This window comes from Canis lupus, chromosome 12 (genome assembly GCF_011100685.1).
Source record: "Canis lupus familiaris isolate Mischka breed German Shepherd chromosome 12, alternate assembly UU_Cfam_GSD_1.0, whole genome shotgun sequence".
In the NCBI taxonomy this organism is placed as follows: Eukaryota; Metazoa; Chordata; class Mammalia; order Carnivora; family Canidae; genus Canis; species Canis lupus.
In genome coordinates this window covers 35740692-35750220 of record NC_049233.1, presented here as the reverse complement: position 1 = coordinate 35750220, position 9529 = coordinate 35740692, and the positions used below count along the sequence as shown (strand labels likewise).

Genomic DNA, 9529 nt, shown 5'->3' with positions numbered 1-9529 from the left:
GTGTCTCTCATGAATAAGTTAATAAAATCTCTAAAAAATTATGATTAAGTATTTTGGGGAGGGTAAGGAAACAGGCTAGGTGCTTATATGGTGACAGTTGGGTAGAGGGATTGGATTTTCTACGGTTTCCTATTGCTGCATAACAAGTTACCACAAACTTAGTGGCTTAAAACAACACACATTTATTTTCTTAGTGTGTATGGGTCAAGGTCCTGGGCATGGCTCTGCCCAGGGTCTCACAAGGCTACCATCAAGGTGGCAGCTGGTGCTGCAGTCTCATCTGAGGCTTGACCGAGAAGGATCCCCATCTTTGTTGGCAGTATTTAGCTCCATATATTTGTAAGGCTGAGGACTTCAATTTCTTTCTGTCAGCCAGAGGTTGTCCTTAGCTGCTAGGAACTGCCTTGGGTTCCTTGCCCTGGAAGCCCACCCAACATGACAGGTTACCTTAGAGCTCAAGGGAGGGAGAGACTAGCAAGAGGCTGTGCCACAGTCTTATTTAACATAATTGCATACACATAATCATGTGTATTGCATCTCCTTTACCATATTTAATTGGTTGGAAGCGAGTCAGAGGTCCCATGCACATTCCAGGGGAGGGGAATCACTCAGGAGTGTTATGCCAGTTTAGCCAACTATACAGTTAAAGGAAAAATGGTTCTCATAAGACCAGCCTCACTTCTGACACCACTTGTAGCTTCAGGAGATTCCCAAAAGCACTCTTAGGTTTGATAATTCACTGGAAAGACTCAGAACTCACTGAAACAGTTACACTGTTACAGGTTAAAATTAGCCAAGGGAAAAGCACACAGAGCAGAGTCCAGGAGGATACCAAACAGAGCTTCTGTTCTCCCTTCCCTGTGGAGTCATGGGTGCATTATTCTCTTGGCATCAGTGTTTAACAACACACCTGGAATACTGCCAACCCGGGAAGTTCATCTGAGCCTCAGTGTCCAGAATTTTTATTGGAGCTCAGTGGTTGACTCCTCCATGTCTAACCTCAGAGTCTAATAACTCTGGCGTCATGATCCAAAGCTCCACCATAAATCACTTTGTTAGACTTTCTGGCATGTTCCAAGGGCGTAGTAGATTACCTGCCAGAAACCAATGGCAAAGGCAAGACTTCTCTTTCCCCCTCTCCCTGCTCATGTGTGTGTGCTCACTCGCGCTCTCGCTCTCTCTCTCTCTTTCTCTCAAATAAATAAATCTTCAGGGACACCTAGGTTGCTCAGTGGTTGGGCATCTGCCTTTGATTCAGGTCCTGATCTGGGGGTCTTGGGATCAAGTCCTGCATCTGGCTCCCTATGGGGAGCCTGCTTCTCTCTCTGCCTATGTCTCTGCCTCTCTTTCTGTGTCTCTCATGAATGAACAAATAAAATCTTTAAAAATCAATCTTTTAAAAAGGAAATGGCTAAAAGAAAAAGTCTTGGTGATGAAAAATAAAGGGGAGAAGGACTGAGGACTATTTTTCAAAAATAAGCCATGTAAGGTTTACATTGGCCTTCTGGGTTGGTGTGAGCCCCAGTAGTGGCAGAGATAGAGACCAAGGCTAATCCTTGAATGTGGGCCAGAGTGGCTGCCCAGTGCTCCAGGCCCAGGGCCCCATTCCTACTCAGTCTCTGTGGAGATCTCAGCAGAAATCAGGCTCTGATCAAGCCCCCTCTCTGAAATCTTGCCAAGGCACCCCATGTGGCTCCAAAGCCAAAGCCCATCATTTTAAGGTGTGTCTGGCTGGCTCAGTCAGAAGAGCATGTGACTCTTGGTCTTATGGTCATGAGTTCGAATCCCATGTTGGGTGTAAAAATTACTTGAATAAAAGAGACTTAAAAAAAAGCCCACCGTTTTGAAGATTGTGCCCTGTACTGTAGAGATCCTGTCTGTCCACACACATCAAAGAAGCATAAGGATTGTTTTTCTCTTGGAGAAAGAAAACAACTGACTTAGCAAGGAGCCTGCTGGGGAGAACCTCTTCAAGATATGTAGTAGCATCCATGTCACCCCCACCACCACTCTTGTGCTGTACCCACTAAGTGTTGAGTCCAACTCTAGGGAAGAAGACCTGGACACCAGAAACTTAGAAATGTCTGAAAAAGTCAGGTGATGCTCCAGCCCAGCTGGAGACCCTTGGCTCTGCCTCCACCTTCACCCCAGTCTGTCTTGCTTTGGTTTTGAGGGGCTGCTGAGGTCAGAAGACTTGGCCAGACTCTCACCTGTGGTATGTTCAAAGTTAACTGAAGTCCTCAGGTCCCTTTGAAGCCCTGGCCCCAGGTACAAATCCCAAGAATCCCCCCACTAGCTGTGACAGAGAAACCAAAGAAGGTGCTGGAGATCCTGAAATCAGAGCTGGATGAATGGACTGTGGCCATGAATGCTGAATTTGAAGCTGCTGAGCAGCCTGATGTTGTGGTTAAATGAGATGGCATGGGGTGTACCTGGCTCTACTCTCCCCTACCCTGTACATAGCCCCTCCTCCCTGTGGAGAAGACACTCGGCATCCCCTCCCCTGGCCTTGTTACCTGTACAAGTGCCGTTGCTACAGGCCTGTCCTCCTCTGAGGGCTTGTGTAGCGGTAACAGCGATCTCAGGAAATGGGGCTCGCTGGGCTTGGCCACACACCGCCCTCCAGCGGCTAGTCTGCCCCCACAGCCTCTCCCAGAGGAGCCTCGCCGCTTTCCAGTTGGGCCTAGGGAGTAGCAGTTACTGGCACAGGCAGGGGAGGTGAAAGCGCTGGGATTGCAGGTGAGACAGGACTTAACGCAGCTGCTCTGCAGGTGCCACAGCTGGTCTCACGCAGTCCCCCCTGCATTGTCTTCTGTTGGTCCCTGTCATGATGAGCCCACCTGTATGTTAAGAGACTTGGGCTCCCTCTTAGATTCTCTAGATGGTCCATGAGAGAATTCATGGACTGGGAAGAGTTCGATCTGTGAGGAAGAAGCCAGACACTCTTTCTGTGCAGTCTTACATTTTGAAGGAGAGAGGGAAGGCTTGGTTGGGTCTCAGACCATAAGTGTTCACTAGGCGAAGCTGTGTGTGTGTGTGTGTGTGTGTGTGTGTGTGTGTGTGTGTGTACTTTTTGTTTGTTGTTAAGGAGAAGCTGTATCTTGGAGCTCTGTTGTGCTGTTGAGATGCCCGCTGAATGCCCGGCTGCGGAGCCCTGGCCGCCTGGGGCCGGGAGAGCGCGTCTCAGGGTGTGGCCGCCAGGGGCTTCCGACCCAGGCTCGGCCCTGGACGGACCCCTGCCCAGGGCAGGGAAGGAGGCTGTGGCGGGAGGGGCCCTGCTTGTCACTCGCTTCTATTTCTTTCAAAGTAAAGTGCACAGAGTCTACTCCGCTCTAGAGGGAAAAGAAGGTTGCATGGTCCTAGTCCCCCAAGTGTTCTGCAGCTACAGGGAGCAAGGGTCGGTAGCAGTTTTAACTTGCAGCTTCCTTAGGGTCCCCTCACAGCAGAACGCTGCCTGAGGAGATGTGAGGAGCAGACTTGGGCGGGGCCGGGAGTGTCGTTTCATTGTCTCTGGGGAACCCTGCTACCCTACCCCCTTTTTAAGTTTATATTCAATTTAGTTAATATATAGTGTTCTAATAGTTTCAGGGGTAGAATTTAGTGACTCATCAGTTGCATATAACACCCTCCTTAATGCCCATCACCCAATTACCCCATCCCCTCACCTCCCTCTCCTCCAGCAGCCCTCAGTTTGTTTCCCATAGTTAAGAGTCTCTTATTATTTGCCTCCCTCTCATTATCTTATTTTTCCTTCCCTTCCTCTATGTTCATCTGTTTTGTTTTTTAAATTCCACATGTGAATGAAATCATATGGTATTTGTCTTTCTCTGACTGACTTATTTCATAATTAGCATAATACCCTCTTGGCATAATACCCTCTAGTTCTTTTTATTTTTTTAAAAGATTTTATTTATTTATTCATGAGAGACACAGAGAGAGGCAGAGACATAGGCAGAGGGAGAAGCAAGCTCCCTGTGGGGAACCTGTTGTGGGACTCAATCCCAGGACCCCGGGATCATAACCTGAGCCAAAGGCAGATGCTCAAACACTGAGCCATCCAGGTGACCCAATACCCTCTAGTTCTATCCATATCATTGCAAATGGCAGGATTCCATTCTTTTTGATGGCGGAGTAATAGTCCATTATATATGTACATATAATGGAATATAAATATATATTATATATATAATGGAATATAAATATATACCACATCTTCTTTATCCATTCATCTGTCAGTGGACATTTGGGCTCTTTCCATAGTTTGGCTACTGTGGACATCGCTGCTATAAACATTGGGTGTATGTGCCCCTTCAAATCACTATACTTGTGTCCTTGGACAAATACCCAATAGTGCAGTTGCTGGGTCATAAGGTAGTTCTATTTTTAACTTTTTTAGGAACTCCATACTGTTCTCCAGAGTGGCTGCACCAGTTTGCATTCCCACCAACAGTGTAAGAGGCTTCCCCTTTCTCCACGTCCTCACCAACATCTGTTGTTTCCTTAGTTGTTAATTTTAGCCATTCTGACTGGTGTGAGATGCTATCTCATTGTGGTTTTGATTTGTATTTCTCTGATGATGAGGGACGTTGAGCATCTTTTCATGTATCTATTAGCCATTTGTATGTCTTCTTTGGAGAAATATCTGTTCATGTCTTCTGTCCATTTCTTGACCGGATTATCTGCTTTTTGGGTATTTTTTTTTTTAATTTTTTTTAACTTTTATTTATTTATGATAGTCACAGAGAGAGAGAGAGGCAGAGACACAGGCAGAGGGAGAAGCAGGCTCCATGCACCGGGAGCCCGACGTGGGATTCGATCCCGGGTCTCCAGGATCGTGCCCCGGGCCAAAGGCAGGCGCCAAACCGCTGCGCCACCCAGGGATCCCTGCTTTTTGGGTATTGAGTTTGATAAGTTCTTTATAGATTTTGTATACTAGCCCTTTATCTGATATATCATTTGTGAATATCCTCTCCCATTCTGAAGGTTTGCATTTTAGTTTTGTTAATTATTTCATTTGCTTTGCAAAAGCTTTTTATCCTGATGAAGTCCCAATGGTCCTTTTTTGCTTTTGTTTCTCTTGCCTCTGAAGACCTGTCTAGCAAGTAGTTACTGCACCTGAGGTCAAAGAGGTTGCTACCTGTGTTCTCCTTTAGGATTTTGATGGATCTCTGTCTTACATTTAGGTCTTTCATCCATTTTGAATTTATTTATGTATGTAGTATAAAAAAGTGGTCCAGTTTCATTCTTCTGCATGTAGCTGTCCAGTTTTCCCAACACCATTTGTTTGAGATTGTCTTTTTTCCATTGGATATTCTTTCCTGCTTTGTTGAAGATTAGTTGACCCTAGAGTTGAGGGTCCATTTCTGGGTTCTCTATTCTGTTCCATTGATCTATGTGTCTGTTTTTGTGCCAGTATCATTTTGTCTTGATGACTACAGCCTTGTAATATAGCTTGAAGTCTGGAATTGTGATACCTTCAGCTTTGATTTTCTTTTTCAACATTCCTTTGGCTATTCAGGTTTTTTCTCATTCCCTACAAATTTTAGACTTGTTTGTCCCAGCTCTAAAAAATGCTGGTGGTATTTTGATAGGGATTGCATTGAATGTGTAGATTTCTTTGGGTAGTATAGACATTTTAGCATTGTTTGTTCTTCCAATCCATGAGCATGGAATGTTTTTCCATATCTTTGTGTCTTCCTCAATTTCTTTCATAAGTGTTCTATAGTTTTCAGAGTACAGATCTTTTGCCTCTTTGGTTAGGTTCATTCCTAGGTATCTTATGGTTTTTGGTGCAATTGTAAATGGAATTGTTGCTTTGATTTCTCTTTCTGCTGCTTCATGGTTACTGTATAGAAATACAACAGACTTCTGTGCATTGATTTTAAATCCTGTGACTTTGCCGAATTCCTGTATCAGTTCTAGTAATTTTTTGATGGAGTTTTTTAGGTTTTCTACGTAGAATATCATGTCACCTGTGAAGAATGAAAGTTTGACTTCTTTTTTTCTTATTTGGATGCCTTTTATTTCTTTTCTTTTTGTTGTCTGATTGCTGAAGCTAAGACTTCCAGTACTATATTCAACAGTGGTGAGAGTGGAAATCCCTGTCATGTTCCTGACCTTAGAGGGAAAGCTGTTTTTTCCTGTTAAGGATGATATTATCTGTCAGTCTTTCGTATATCGCCTTTATGATCTTAAGGTATCTTCCCTCCATTCCTACTTTCTTGAGGGTTTTTATCAAGAAAGGATGCTAGTTTGTCAAATGCCTTTTCTGCATCTATTGAGGATCATTTGGTTCTTTTCCTTTCTTTTATTAATGTGGGGTATCATGTTGATTGATTTGCAGATGTCTAACTACCCTTGTAGCCCAGGAATAAATCCCATTTGGTAATGGTGAATAATCCTTTTAATATACTGTTGGATCCAAATAGCTAGTATCTTATTGAGAGTTTTTGCAGCCATGTTCATCAGGAATATATATAATTCTTTTTTTAATGTGGTCTTTGGTTTTGGGATCAAGGTAATGTTTGAATGAGTTAATAACACAATGAGTTTAGAAGTTTTCCTTCTATTTCTATTTTTTGGAATAGTTACAGAATAATAGAAATTAGGGCAGCCCCTGTGGCGCAGCGGTTTGGCGCCTCCTGCAGCCTGGGGTGTGATCCTGGAGACCCGGGATCGAGTCCCATATCGGGCTCCCTGCATGGAGCCTGCTTCTCCCTCTGCCTGTGTCTCTGCCTTTCTCTCTCTCTCTGAATAAATAAATAAATCTTTAAAAAATTATAAAAAAAAATAGAAATTAATTCATCTTTAAATGTTTAGTAGAATTCCCTGGTAAGCCACCCAGCCCTGGACTCTTGTTTGTTGGGAGACTTTTACTAATTCAATTTCTTTACTGGTTATGGGTCTATTTAGATTTTCTGTTTCTTCCTATTTCAGTTTTGGTATTTTATGTTTCTAGAAATTTATCCATTTCTTCCACATTGCCTCATTTGTTGGCATATGATTTCTCATAATATTCTCTTATAATTGTATTTCTTCAGGGTTGGTTGTGGTCTCTCCTCTTTCATTCATGATTTTGTTTATTTGGGTCCTTTCTATTTTCTTTTTAGTATATCTGGCTAGGGTTTTATCAATTTTGTTAATTATTTCAAAGCTCCGGCTCCTAGTTTTGTTTATCTGCTCCACTGTGTTGTCTGTTTTGATTTCTATATCATTGATTTCTGCTCTCTTCTTTATTATTTCTCTTCTCCTGCTGGATTTAGGCTTTATTTGCTATTATTTTTCCAGCTCCTTTAGGTTTAAGGTTAGGCTGTATAATTGAGACTTTTCTTGCTTCTTTTTTTTTTTTTTTAATTTTTTTTTAAATTTATTTATGATAGAGAGAGAGAGAGAGGGAGGCAGAGACATAGGCAGAGGGAGAAGCAGGCTCCATGCACCGGGAGCCCGACATGGGATTCGATCCCGGGTCTCCAGGATCGCGCCCTGGGCCAAAGGCAGGCGCCAAACCGCTGCGCCACCCAGGGATACCCCCCCTTTTCTTGCTTCTTGAAGAATGCTTATATTGCTATATAATTCCAACTTAGGACCACCTTTGCTGCATCCCAAAGGTTTTGAGATTTTTTTTTTTTACTTTTATTTATTTATGATAGTCACACACAGAGAGAGAGAGGCAGAGACACAGGCAGAGGGAGAAGCAGGCTCCATGCACCGGGAGCCCGACGTGGGATTCGATCCCGGGTCTCCAGGATCACGCCCTGGGCCAAAGGCAGGCGCTAAACCGCTGCGCCACCCAGGGATTCCCCCCACTGATGTTTTAGTAGGATGCTCTTTAACCTCTATTTTTGGTCCTTCCAAATTTTCTCTTAAGGTTGGCTTCTAGTTTCATACAATTGTGGTTTGAAAATATGCATGGCATCTCAATCTTTTTGTACTGGTTGAAGCCTGATTTGGGACCCACTGTGTGATCCATTCTGGAGAATGTTCCATGTGCACTCAAAAAGATTGTGTATTCTGCTACTTTAAAATAAAATGTTCTGATTATGTAAGTTAAGTCTATCTAGTCCAGTGTGTTGTTCAAAGCCCTTATTTCCTTGTTGATATTGGGCCTGGATAATCTGTCCATTGCTGTGAGTAGAGTGTTAAAATCCTGCACTATTATTGTATTACCAATTAAGTTTCTTTAAGTTTGTTATTAATTGATTTATATGTTTGGTTGCTCCCAAGTTAGGGGCATAAATATTTACAATTGTTATATCTTCTTGTTGGATAGACCCTTTATTATGATAGTGACCTTTCTCTCTTATGTTTAAAATCTAATTTGTCTGATATAAGGATGGCTATTCCAGCTTTCTTTTGATCTCCATTGGAATGATAAATGGATATCCACTCTATCACTTTCAATCTGGAGGTGTCTTTGGGGCTAAAATGAGTCTCTTGTAAGCAGCCTATTAATGGGTCTTATTTTTAAATCCATTCTGATATCCTGATTGGAGCATTTAGTGCATTTACATTCTGAGTAACTTAAAAGATATGAAGTTATTGCCATTTTATCACCTATAAATTTGCTGTTCTTGTATATTCTCCCTGTTCTAGTCTTTTTTACTTTTGATCCATCTTTCCATTCAAAGGTCTCTAATATTTCTTGCAAGGCTGGTTTAGTGTCCACAAATTCCTCTAGTTTTTTTTTTTTTTTTTCTCAAAAACTATCACCCCTATTCTGAATGACAGCCTTGGTAGATAAAGTATTTTTGGCTGTATATTTTCCCTATTTAACACATTGAATATATTATGCCAGACCTTTTGGCCTGCCAGGTCTCTGTGGACAAGTCTGCTGCCAGCCTAATGCATCTACTCTTTTAAAGACCATTTGTCCTGAGCTGCTTTCAGAATTTTCTCTTTATCTTTGTAATTTGCAAGTTTGGCTCTAATATGTCATGGTGTTGACCCATTTTTGTTCATTGAGAGGAATTCTCTCCCCTCTGGACTTGAAGGCTTGTTTCCTTCCCTAGATTAGGGAAGTTCTCAGCTATAATTTGTTCAAATAAACCTTCTGTCCCTGTCTCCTGCTCTTCTGAGACTTCTGTAATCAGGATATTATTTTGCTTTATTGAACCACTGAGTTCCCTAAGTCTACCTTTGTGATGATAGTTTTCTTTTCCGGCTCAGTATTTCCCATAACTTTTCCTTCTCTATCACTGCTTCACTCTGCCACTTCATTCGCCCTCATCTTTATAGGCTTCACTTGGCACTGCATCTCAGTTATAGCAGTTTTAATTTTGGCCCTAGATTTTAGTTCTTATCTTGATAAGGGATTCTTTAGTGTCTTTTATGCTTATTCCAAGCCCAGCTAGTATTTACATTATATATAACGAATCTTATGGAAATACAATGAAAAGAAAGAAAAGTATAAAGTATATAAGAATTGTTAAGAGCAAAAGAATTGAAAAAATTGAAAAAACCCTGAAGAATAAAAGTACAAAGATGCTAGATACTATTTTCTTCTAGAGCTGAAGCTTTGCAGTCCTCTATG

The 9529-nt window shown here is 42.2% G+C and overlaps 1 pseudogene; it reads left to right on the top strand.

Annotated features, from left to right (window-relative positions):
• The first annotated feature begins 435 nt into the window (after positions 1–435).
• LOC119876889 lies at positions 436–2415 on the top strand (annotated as a pseudogene).
• The last annotated feature ends 7114 nt before the right edge of the window (positions 2416–9529 follow it).